Consider the following 13090-nt stretch of genomic DNA (forward strand, 5'->3'; position numbering starts at 1 on the left):
CAAGGTGATGCTTCCTTCCAGGAATGAATTTGGGAGTATTGCTTCTCTTTCAATTTCATTGAAGAGTTTAAACAGTAGTGGCAGCAGTTCCTCTCTAAATGTCTTGTAGAATTCAGCAGTGAAGCCATCAGGGCCCGGGCTTTTCTTAGGTGATAAGTTTTTAATTACACTTTCAATTTCATTGGTTGATATTGGGTTGTTCAGAATTTTTAGCTCTTCTTCGTTCAACTTTGGTAATTCACATGTATCTAGGAATCCGTCCATTTCTTCTGTGTTGTCCATCTTATTGGTGTATAGGTTCTGGAAGTAGGTATTGATGATCCTCTGGATTTCTGCTGGGTCTGTTGTCATTTCACCCTTTTCATTCCTAATTGCATGGATTTGGGCCTTTTCTTTCCTTTTTCTGACAAGGTTGGCTAAAGGTTTGTTAATTTTGTTGATTCTTTCAAAGAACCAACTCTTGGCTTCATTGATTTTTTGTATTGTTCTCTTAGTCTCCATTGCATTGATTTCTCCTCTGATCTTTATAATTTCCTCTCTTGTATGAGCTTTGGGGTTGTCCTGCGCTTCTTTTTCTAGAAGCTTGAGGTTCAGCATCAGGTTGTTTAATTGGGCTCGTTCTGTTTTCCTAATATGCATATTCACTGCTATGAATTTCCCTCGTAAGACAGCTTTCATTGTGTCCCATAGATTCTGATATGTTGTTTGGTCATTGTCATTTAATTGAAGGAACTGTCTGATTTTTTCTTTAATTTCCTCTGTGACCCACTGGTTATTCAGAAGTGTGTTGTTCAATTTCCACGTGTTTATGAAATTTTTTGAGTTTCTTTTGCTATGGATCTCCAATTTCATCACACTATGGTCTGATAATGTACAGGGGATAACTTCAATTCCTTTGCACTTACTTAAATATGTTCTATGTGTGAGTATGTGGTCTATTTTTGAGACTGACCCATGTGCAGCTGAGAAGAATGTGTATTCTGATTTTGTGGGGTAGAAGACTCTGTAAACATCTGTTAAGTTCATTTGTTCAAGAGTTTGATTGAGTTCTAGTACTTCAGTACTTATTTTTAGTCTAGTTGATCTATCTATTTGTGACAGTTGAGGTCCCCCACTACAACTGTATTAGTGCATATATGACTTTTCATGTCCATTAGTATTTGTTTTATATAGTTGGGTGCACTAGTGTTTGGTGCATAGATATTTATGATTGTCATCTCTTCCTCTTGGATTCTTCCCTTTACAAAGATATAGTGTCTTTCTTCATCTCTCTTAATCAGTGTTGATTTGAAATCCACTTGATCTGCAAAAAGGATATCTACTCCTGCTTTTTTTCGGGTTCCTGTCACATGGAGTATTGTTTTCCATCCTTTAACTTTCAGTCTATGAGTTTCCTTTTGAATTAAGTGTGTTTCTTGTATGCAGCATATTGTTGGATTTTGCTTCTTGACCCATTCTGCCAGTCTGTTTCTTTTGATTGGTGAATTGAGACCATTAACGTTGATGGTTATAACTGAAACATATTGACTTGTCATTGCCATGACTTTTTCTTTTTGTTGGGTTCTCCCCCTTTACATTTCATTTCTTGTCATGCCAGATGGGTTCATTCTGTTTTCCTTCCTGGGGTTGTGATCCTCAATGTCTGTTCCTAGGCTATTGTGTAAAATTATTTGGAGTGCTGGTTTGGTATTCACGAAGTTTCTAAGGTGCTCTTTGTCATGAAAGTATCTTATTTCTCTATCCATTTTGAAAGATAGTTTTGCAGGGTACATCAATCTGGGTTGGAGGCTGTTTTCTTTTAGGGCTTGGAATATGTCACTCCAAGCTCTTCTTGCCTTGATGGTTTGTGTTGAGAAGTCTGCTGTGATTCTGATGGGCTTTCCTTTGTATGTGATTTGTTTCTTTTCTCTGACTGCTTGGAGAACTTTGTTCTTCTGTTGTGTTTCTGGAATCTTAACAATTATATGCCTATGTGTAGATTTTTTTTGATCAAGGCTATTTGGAGTCCTATATGCCTCACTTATCTGTATGTCAAGCTCTTTTCCCCTGCTTAGGAAGTTTTCTGCCATTATTTCTGTGAAGAGATTTTTTAAGTCATCTGCACTCTCTCCCGTTTCTTCATTGAGCCCAATCAGTCTTATGTTATTCTTTTTTGCATCATCTACCAGCTGCTGGATTGATTTCTCATGTTCCCTTATAATTTTGAAGCAATTTTTCTTTTCCTGGTCACTAATTGCTATCTTATCTTCTATATCTGAAATTCTGTCCTCACATTGGCTCATTCTGCTGTGTAGACTTTCAATGGAGTTTTTCATGTCCTGGAAATCTATTTGCATCTGTTTTATGGATTCCATTTGTTTCTTATCTTGGGATTCCATCATGTTCCTGAGCTCCTCTCTAGATTTATTAATCATGTCTTGCACTAGGGGCACAATATCTCCTGTTATCTGAGAAATTATTTCTGATTTCATTTTTTCCAGATCCTCTTTTGTTGCCAGTTCAGTGGGTCCAGGTGGTTGAGTATCAAAGGGTTCCATCTCATTTCCCTTTGGGGTTGCTGTAGGTGATCTGGAAGTCTGGTTTTGAGACTTATTTACCTGTTTTCTCATTTCGACTGGGCCAGGGGCTGTTAGCACCTGCATGGATTACCTCCTCTGAGCTGGGTGAAGTGGGACAGGGGCTGGGAGCAGCCATGGGGATGGTGACCCAAAAGCCCTTTCCTGTGGGCTGGGAGCAGCAGGAGGGATGGTGGCCAGGAAGCCCCTTCCTCTGGACCAGGAGCAGTGGGATGGTGGCTCAGAAGCCCCTCCCTCTGGGCCGGGAGCGGTGGGAGGGATGGTGGCCTGGAAGCCCCTTCCTCTGGGCCAGGAGCAGTGGGACAGAAGGTGGCCCAAAACCCCTTTCCTCTGGACTGGGAGCAGCGGGAGGGATGGTGACCGGGAAGCCCCGTCCTCTGGACCAGGAGCAGTGGGACGATGACTCAGAAGCCCCTACCTCTGGGCCGGGAACAGTGGGACTCAGTACCTTGATCTGGTGGTCTGGTGTCCTCTGTGTCTTTGTAGTGTGGAACCAGGTGGCTGCCTGTCTGCAGCAGGGTGATTCGGTGTCTTCCACGCAACTCAGGACCTTGGTAGGGTGTGCACAGACCTTCCTGTGTGCAGCGAGCTGATTCAGCATGTTCTGTGAGACTCAGGACATCGGTAGGGCATGGGCAGACCTGAACATAGCTTTTCAAGTTTTCCACATTCCAACGCTAGCTTTTCCAGTGCTCCAAGATGGAAACATGGCAGCATTGACCATGCAGCAGATGCAACACTTGAAAGAGAGATTGCCTGGCTCTCAAAGGCAGCAGGGAGCATGTCTTAGTTACTTTTCTCATTGCTAAGACAAAAATACCTGACACCCAAGATTAAAGGGGGGAAAGGTTTATTTAGCTCACAATTTGTAGGGGTTTCAGTCCATAGTCAGCTGACTCCAAGGCAGGTTAGTTTGTGGCAGACAGAAGACAGCAAAAGCAAAAAGGGAATTTAACAGCATCTTCCTTCCCCTTTTATCTAATCCAGGCTACTTAGAATGGGTACTACTCACACCCTTCATCCTAGTGCCCTTGAGCCTAGCATTGCACCATGAATCAATCACAGCATCACACACTCTAGATTCAGTCACTTCTGAAAAAGCCCTACCCATGACCCCATGGGGCTTTGGGGGACATCTACACACAAGCCATAGCAGAGCACATTGAGAAACAAAGGCCAGCTCTTCTAACTTGAACGTTTATATGTCATCTTAAACCCAGACAAGAGCATCTCTCTCCCACGGGACAGGAAAGATAGTGCAGAGGCCATGAGTCAAAACTCATGAGGGTAAGTGCTGGATTCTAGAGTCAGAGGTGCTTGGGCTTTGAAAAGCTCCTCTCCTGTCCTATATCCAGTGCTATCTGGAGTCACCTTTCCTGTATTGTGAAAGATTAATAATATCTATGCCTAAGAATATGAACTTGAACTATTTAGACGTTGTCTAAGGATCTCTTCTATATACATGTACCCAAAAGCCTTGAATTCTGTAAAACTGCGTGCTAAAATAATATGGCTCTGGGGAAAATAGTGTTGGGGAACTGATACAAAACCTATGTATCTTCTTCACTAAAACACAAACAAATAAAAATTCTCACAAATGTACTGGTATATTTTACTATCTAGCATCACAATGAGCTGATCATTTGCAGTCATAAACATAAAGCCCCTACTTCCTGATTCTTGATGATATAAGGCCTTAAAATGTGCTTCTATTACAGACCACTTTCACTGAAGTTCAAAACTAGATTCTTTGTTTTTATACAAGAGAAGATATCAGTTTAGCTTCTTTATCTGTGGACTTAGGCCTCAGATAGCTTAACACATTGAAATATGTGGTAGTTCTTAGAGCCGCTAAACCAGCCATTACTAGCACTGAAGGAAGTCACTTCTACAGGATTTTCAGCTTTTCTTCTGAGGACTTAATATATGACTAAATGTTCCTCTTTAAATGTGAAGAAACTTGTTTCTAATTACTTTAAAATATTAATATCCTTGGAAAATCCTGTACAAATCAACAAGACTTCTGCATTATATTGACACTATTTCCTATTTACCAATTACGTTTTAACTAATTCACATTAAATAAACATTTATCATAGGCACAAGAAGCTGTTGTGCTTTAATTGTTCTATTCTGGGATATAGAAAGCTATTAGAACATCAATACTTTTGTTTGCTTGTTGGATTTCTGTTATCAGTGGGAATGGAACCACACACTGTACACATAATCAGCAAAAGCTAAAAGTTCATTTAAGAAAAATCAGGCAGGGAATAGTTGCATATACCTGTAATCCCAGCACTCTGGGATCTTGAGGCAGGGCAATTGCAAGTCCCAGCCTGGGCAACTTAGTGACTTAATGAGAGCCTGTGTTATAGTTTATAAACATGCTTCCCTAAAGCCTCATGTGCTTACATAGGTGAGAATTTGGGGAGGTGATTGGATCATGGGGGCATGATACTCAGTATATGAATCCACCAATGCATTTATAACTAAATGTGATGTCAGCAAGTGAACCCTAGTTGGAGGAGATGGGTCCTGGGGACACAGCCTAGAAGGGTGTATCTTACTCCCTCTTCTCTTGATCCCCTTCTCCTTCCCACTACCCTGCTATGGACTGTTATCCTCTTCATGTTTCTCTGCCATTCCACCCCCTCTTGGAGCCAGCTGACTATGGACTGAAACCTCTACAAATTGTGATGAGAAAGCAACAAAAACGATCTGCCTCAAAATTTTTTTTTTAATTTTAAAGGGCCTAGGGATGTAGCTCAGTGTCAGAGACCTGCATTCAATCTCAATACTGGAAAAGAAAACAAAGCTAACCTAAACTTTGAATTGAGTTTTGAATTACTAAGATGACTGAGGCAACTGAAGCAAATACCTAATGGAGCAAAACAGTAGAATGAATTCACCCATCAGGATATGCATTATGTCTCTTAATTGAAAACTAGAGGTGGGGCCGGGGATTTAGCTCAGTGGTTCCGCCGCCTGCCTCGAAAGCACCAAGTCCCAAGTTCGATCCCAGGTACCAAAAAGAAAACTAGAGGTAAAATTCTCCAAAGTAATCAAATATGCAGTGAAAATCGAGAAAAAGGAACACACATACTTGGAGATTATAGTTCATTAAAATAAAGGCAGAAAGAGAACAAAGACAAGGGAAGTAGAAGGAGAGGGGGTCAGCTGGGTTCTAATGTCACGTAAACACTAATGGTAAGGAAAGGAGATGAAGACTTTGGTAAAGGAATAATGCTCTAACCACAAACACAGTTACTTAATGATTTCCTTGTCCTTGCAATCTCCTTTCCCATACTCCACGGTACACAACCTCACTCTGGGAATTACTGTTCCAGTCCAGCCCACAAGGCATTCTTGAGTCAGCCCATGTGAGAAGCATTCCCTCAGGTGCTATCTCAGCACCAAGGAGAGCACCAAGTCCACTGCAAGGTTCAGCCATTCTGGGCTTTCCGTTTTTCTTCACTAGCTGACTCCTTACCCATTTTTTGGTGTGCATGTACTTCAGGTGGATTTTGATTTCACGCTTCAGTAAGCTACAGGGCTCAGCCGCCAGATCAGATAGGCCCTTTTTCATTTCATTAGAACTCTGCTCCAGAATTTCTTCCAAATTCAGGCTCGAAGATAAACAGATAAGACATAAATTTATAGGAACAACAAAAGTATGATTGTCTAAGTAAAAATGGGAGCTCTGGTAACCCACATATTCCCTGTGTGTGACTGCGTGTATGTGTGTTTGTGCATGTGCATATGGATATGTGTGTGCAAAATCAATCCCCTGCCCTCAAAAGTCATTTTATGAGAATCAAATTATCTCTCTTCTGTCCAACAATTTCAAAACTGAGACATTAGCACATACATACCAAGTAGGGTTATTCCTCAGTTGAAAACATGAGCAATTGAAATTGTAATCCAAGCACACCTACATAAGCCTTCCACCTTACTTATATCTGCTCCGATCTATTTCTCCATGAGACTGGGTTTTTCCTCCCTACCCCATCAAAAAAGAGAACTTCAAATAACAATAAGGACATAAGAGAAAATGGGCTGTGATTTGGGTTACCTTTTTCTCCTCCTGTATTTTAAAAGTGTAATCTGGAACAAGGAATAGTTTTGCGAGGTAAAAACAGATGATCCTGTAAGAGGGCTGCACAGTGTGTGAGTATTATTGATTTTTCTTCCCAAGTCATTTCAGCGATACAATCTTGAGCCGAGTGACCATCGATAGTAAATGATTTCCAGCCAGACACTCAATCATGAGACCTGTTTCTCTCAAAGGTTTAGCACTTCGGGTGAAAATACATACAGAGATTTTGAAGCAATAGTAGTGAGTGATAGAAGATGTAAACGCCAGAGGATTTTTTCTTTATTATAATAAGCCCTATAACTGGAATTACAAAGGAGAGTATAAAAAAAAAAAAAAGAAAGGAGCTTCAATTCCTGCTACTTTTTTTTAATGTTTTCATTCAAGGCTTGAGAAATTGCATTAAGTAGCTAGATATATTGCTTCCTAAGTCTTAAAGCCTAAAGGGGACAATATCAAATCACCTAGGATTCACATTTCTCATATCAAAGAATACATAATGAGAAAAATGTCCATTTCTTGAGTAGCAGCACTACCACTTTAAAAGATCAGTAATGTCATGTCTCATAGACAAAAGGGACAAAGGAACATTTTCTCCAATCCTGGTGAGCACACTGAAGCTCCTACCTAAACTATTGTAAAGCCAAAGTCTTTGGAGAGTTGAACACCAAAAGTTCCTTTGAATTCTATAAAATGCTCCAAAACTTCAAATTTCAACACAGCTCTTGAGAACACAGTAAAAATGACCCAAACTCTCATTCAGATTGAATTCATAATTTCTCAACCACACATACTCTCTTATTCCCTTTTGGGTGGTATTTATTCTCTCCCCCCCCCTTCCCTTCCCCCTCCCCTTTCTTATCTCTCCCCCTCCCTTTCCCCCTCCCTCTTCCTCTTCACCCTTCATTCCTCCATCCCTGCCCCTTGCCATTACCTGTCTTTAGGGACAAATGATTCTGGTCAGGGTTATGCAAGTTCTGAGAAAATCAGAGTGCCAGCAAACTACACCGGGATCTAGCTCAGTAGCTCAGTAGCTCAGTAGCACTGAGCCTGCCTCACAAGTGCAAGGTCCTGAGTTCAATTCCTAGTACCAGAAAAAAAGAAAGACAACACTCAACTGAGATAAAAATGGAGAAATATAGGAAAATACATCTGAAGATTGGAGTAGATTTTCCAAGGTCTTCTGTGCAGAATAGAATATGCAACAGAAATTGAGCAAGCCTGAGGAAAAACTCAAGAGAATTTACCTCCAGTGTCATTTTCCCTGAAAAAATCCACAGTACTAAGCTTTTGTCACCTGTATAAATGGCATTTCCAGAGGTTCATAGGCTCATAAATTTTGACCAGCCAGGTGAATCGGTTTTATTTTTATTTACTGAAAGGCAAGTCTGCCCACTAAGTGGATATTCATTAGATTTGCCAGTTTCAAACAACACATCATCTAATATCCAGCTGATCAATTTAAATTACCACTGACTTCACTACAATTGTGTCTAATTATAATGATGCTGAAATACTGAAAAATGTCTTGGCTTTTTCACTACTTACTGTAGCTTTAACTTCCCACCCACCCACCCCCCTAAAAAGCTGAGGAAAATAAACAGAAGGTAGACAATGAAATAAGTATTGTCTTTAGAAACAAGCATTGGTTTTGTTCGGAAGATCTGTTGCTCTCTTACCTGAAATAGGGAAAAACTAAAAGCAGATGGACCCATTCACAAAACTGAAGGTGTTGAGGGAATGACAAAGATGCTTGGCTGCAATGATGGATAAAAGGCAGGGTGCTCAGGGATGCAATCAAGGGGTTACCTCCTGTTCTCATTTGTGGTAATTGTCATATAATAGGTTGTTTAAGTCTTCTCACCAACCTTAATTGCAGACTGGGTTCTCACCTTTGAACTTTAATCCCTCAGTTTTAATTGTAAATAATAAATTGTCTTTCAAATGTTTTCTCTTTTCCTTTTGGTACCGGGGATCAAACTCAGGACCTTGCACTTTTGTGGCAGGTGCTAGAACCACTGAGCAAATTCCTGGCTGTTTTCTCTTTTCTTCATCTTCAGCTTCTTAAAACTGGATCTGCCTCAGCTTGACATCTAGCAGGAAGTGTAGTATGAGGAGAGCAGCCAGTGCAGACCTTGGAAATCACCTCTGAGCTGGACTTCAATGAATGAGAAATATGGGGTGGAAGGAAAACGACATCAACATGCAGTAGCTGGCTCCCCTGCCTCTGGTGGCTGGTTCACTCTGACCTCACCTCATCTCCACCCTGTCTTTTTCTACAGAAAGACCTCTGGGGAGAGGCAGTATTAGCCATTTAGGTAGCAAGTTTCCCAGAGTTTGTGCCAGGCATTTCTTTTTAATTGCCTAAGGGCTGCAAGAAATAAATGCTATACCACTGAGGTCCTCCAACTTGTTCTAATATGAATCAAGAGCAGATCTCTCAATCCACTGGGTAACATTCCTATTTATTCCTTTGTATATCACTCAAAGCCATTAATCACTCTAGCAGCCGCTCCTTCTCATAGGAGATGTGAGGAAATGATAATGTTTTATGTGAGTAATTAATCTGCAGCAGATGCAGAGTTTCCAAGACTACAGCCATTAGCACATTGACAGGCTTCCGAACACATATTCTAGCACTGGTTAGTAATGATTTTAATATGCTAATACTATGTTACTCATAAACAAGAAACATTCAGACCTTAAGTTTTATATAAGTGCTATTATTTGCAAGGGCTTTTCAGAGAAGACTAGTGATGAGGTTTTTATATTCTAATGTTGCTGTTGAATAAACAGTGTCCAATTAACATACCAGCTGGAAGTACACCATTCCTCAGTTCTATTTCTTTCTGTAATAGTCAACATTTGTAAAGTGAAAAAAATAATCCAGAGTGAAACTAATAGCCATTTAGGGAAGCAAAAAACAAGAGTTCTGTGGTGGATTATTTTTCCAGCAATGTAGCTTTTGGTCTCGGAAATCACAAAAATGATGGAGCTACAGAAGAAAAAGCAGGGAAAATACTATTTAATAATTTTAAAAGATTTCCCCCAAATGTAAAGCTGGTATATATGCCATACCAGCCCTGTATGGCTGCTGCTTGGAGCCTTGTCATAGTGTAAATCCATGTGCTTAGATTAGCTATTTATCCAGACCCGACACAGTCTATAGTCTGAAACTTGCTTTTTTATTTCTCTCTAGTTCAGGTAAGGTAATAATCCCCAGATAGTCACAGTACCTTCCGTCTACCTTTCTCCTTGTCACATTTTCTCCTTAAATATGTGTTGGTATAATAATAAATTGCTACCCATGGTAAACGTGCTTCATCATAATTTTGCTCCATGCTGAATGTGTAAAATGGCCACAGCCACTGACAGGCAGTGTGCAAAACTAACAGCAGCAGCAGTGTTGCCACGGGAACTCACTCAAGGTCAAACCCTTAGAGTTGGAAAGGATAAAATGCTGCCTCTCCAAAAATATTGTTTCTTATTGTTCAGTGTTTAACTTGATAATAGAAAAGGACTCCAGCTATTAAAAAAAGACTTTCTGTAGCAACGAGTTATTTTAAAAAGCAAATAATTTAGTAAAACAAATTGGGCTACCATTTGCCTGTGAGGTAAAACCAAATGTCAAAAATAGAAGTGTCTATTGGGACCAGGAGGGAGAACAGCAAGGAACTAAATAAATGGATTTCAGCAAGGCCAACAGTCTTCCTGCCATCCCAGCACCCGTAATCAGGAGCTTCAGTAAAAATTTCTTTGCAGCCCAAGGCATTCCACCAATGCAAGGGTTTGATTTGGTTTTCTTAAGCAGTCAAGTTATGTTCCATGATCTTTCTGAGATAATATACAGGCCCACCATTTAGATAGACTGCACAACAATGCTTCAGGCATGATACAAATAATATAATCCTAATATCCCCCAGGGAGAGAGCTAGGGGAGTCATTCAGGAGCAGATTTTTTTTCTGCAGTTACCCGAAAGGCTCTCTCCTTCCCTCACCTATGTTTCCTTTGTCTTTGGGCCTGAGCAAGAGCGCTTGCCTTTGATAAGCATCTATGAGTGCATACCAGGTCCCAACCACTCTCCATTCTTATTTAATCTTCAGAACAACTTTATGAGACTGGAGCCATTTTCTCCATTACAGATGAGCCACGGCGCAGATAATTAAGTTATTCCAGGCCCAGAGATTCAAATCCAGTTTCGTCTGGCTCCAAACTCTGCTTTCATTATTTCCTCTTCTCATCTTCCCAATGCCAACCATATTCCCTGGAAATTACTACTGCAACTACAGAATGATAAAATTCTCCCTGCTTTGGAGAAAGACAAAATTAGCTAACAATTTAGAAATTTACATTTTATATTATCAGGAGACATTTTCACCCTTCAGAATATTTGCAAAAGAACACATTTTAATTGAAACTTTCATTAAAATAATAAAAATTTCAAAACTACAGCTGACCTAAAATTTGAATTTTGGGGGCTTATTTTTAATAATTTTTCTCTTTAACAAAGTGAGATGTCAGTTTAATGAGACAATAGCATGCCTTCCCCATAATTATGTGTAAATATCATTAAATCCATCATTTTAGTAACTTGAGTGAATTATTGCTACATGTTATACACCTAAAAAGAAATAAGATAGCCAACTAACAATAAATCGGAATGGCAAGAGACACTGTATACAGTTCATGCCTTCGTAAACTTTTCATTTCATTGATCTCATGTGAATTCTATGGTCTCATGTGAAGCTTTGCCTTGAGCAGTCTATAAAGGCAAGCATCTCCAGGCATTAGAGGCTGTGGCCTTGGAACATAATTACAATCTCAAGATGATGTTTGCAAATCATTTCAATCATTCTCTCATTAACAAACTCACATTTCCGTAATATGTTGCTTCAATAATTCAGCATATCATTATTTCACACCCGCAGTGTGCAAGGCAATGTGCCAGGAAAGAGTGATAAGCTGACGAGGTACTTGTCTTTGTAGAATTCAGTCTGTATCAGCAAATTTTTGTCCTGTAAGGGGTAAGATAGTAAATATGGCAGGCTTGTGGATCCTATAGTCTCCAATGTGACTACATACTAAATTTACCCTTGTAGGCCAAAAGCTGCTATAAAAAATGTAAATTAATAAGCACAGAGGGGCTGGGGATTTAGCTCAGTGGCGCCATGCCTGCCTTGCCAGTGCAAGGTCCTGAGTTCAATCCCTGGTACTGTACAGAAATAGTCCAATAAAATGTTAATTACCAAAAAATGCATAGAATCAAATTTACTCAACAGTTCTTAGAAAATCATCATTTTGTAAATACACACACCAAGTCAGTGTGAATGTATCAGAGCCAGCACTTCCTTCAGTGGTAGACCAGAAAGATAGTTATATCTCTGGTTAGGCACTTACAGAAGTCATTTATTTATATCCAAATGTATTTTCAGTCATTAAAATTAAGTTAAGCACTTTGAGAAAATAAGGATGTGAGAACTGAAGTTAACAAGAAAACAACTTCAGCTCCCTCTCCCAAGCTCTATGTGATTACCCATGCTTGGAAAACCCTTTTTTGTCCCTCAGGGTCTCTTTTTTTGTTCTTTAATACTAAGCATAAATGGCTTAGCAATGTTAGTCAGCTTTCTATCATTGTGAAAAAGTACCTACAAAACAACTTTAAGGAAGAAAATTTTATTTTGGCTCACGGGTTTAGAGGTTTCAGTGCATGGCTGGCTGGCTCCATTGTTGTTGGACCTAGAGTGAGACAGTACATCATGTGGAAGTGTGTGGTAGAGCAGAGCTCCTTACCCATAGCAGCTGGGAAGCAAAGAGAGAGAAAGAGAAAGGACTGTGGTCCCAATATCCCCTTCAAGGCCCACCCATGTCTCCATCAGACACAATACCCAACACCCATAACTGTAAGGAGGAAAGACGTACTTTGGCTCACAGTTTGTAGAAGTTTCTCATAGTTAGCTGGCTCCAAATCAGGGCAGCATGGCAGAGGGGCATGATGAAGGGGAAACAGCTCATGGCATGACAGGCAGGAAGCGGAAAGAGATCAAGGGAAGAGGGAGGGGGATAGACCCTTCCAGGCCATGACCCTAGTGACCCACTTCCTCTGCCCAGGATTCATCTACATTTAGCTGTAAATTCATCAGCAGACTGATCCACTGATGACTATCATCCCCACAATCCAATCACTTCCCCAAAGCCCCACCTCTGAGCACATAAGGCTTCAGGGACACCTAGATATAAACCATGACAGCCCCAATGACCTGACTTATCTTCCACTGGGTCTCATTTCCCAAAGGTTCTACTTCCTCCCAATAATGCCACAGACTGGGGATCAGGCTCTCCACACATGGCTTTGGGGGACAGTTAAGATCCAAATCATAGTAATGTTACATGTATTTATTGCTCTGCTTATCACTGGAGTTT

The sequence above is a fragment of the Heterocephalus glaber genome, unplaced genomic scaffold, assembly GCF_053883595.1.
Source record: "Heterocephalus glaber isolate CG9 unplaced genomic scaffold, H.glaber_assembly_v1.0 deba00001463, whole genome shotgun sequence".
In the NCBI taxonomy this organism is placed as follows: Eukaryota; Metazoa; Chordata; class Mammalia; order Rodentia; family Bathyergidae; genus Heterocephalus; species Heterocephalus glaber.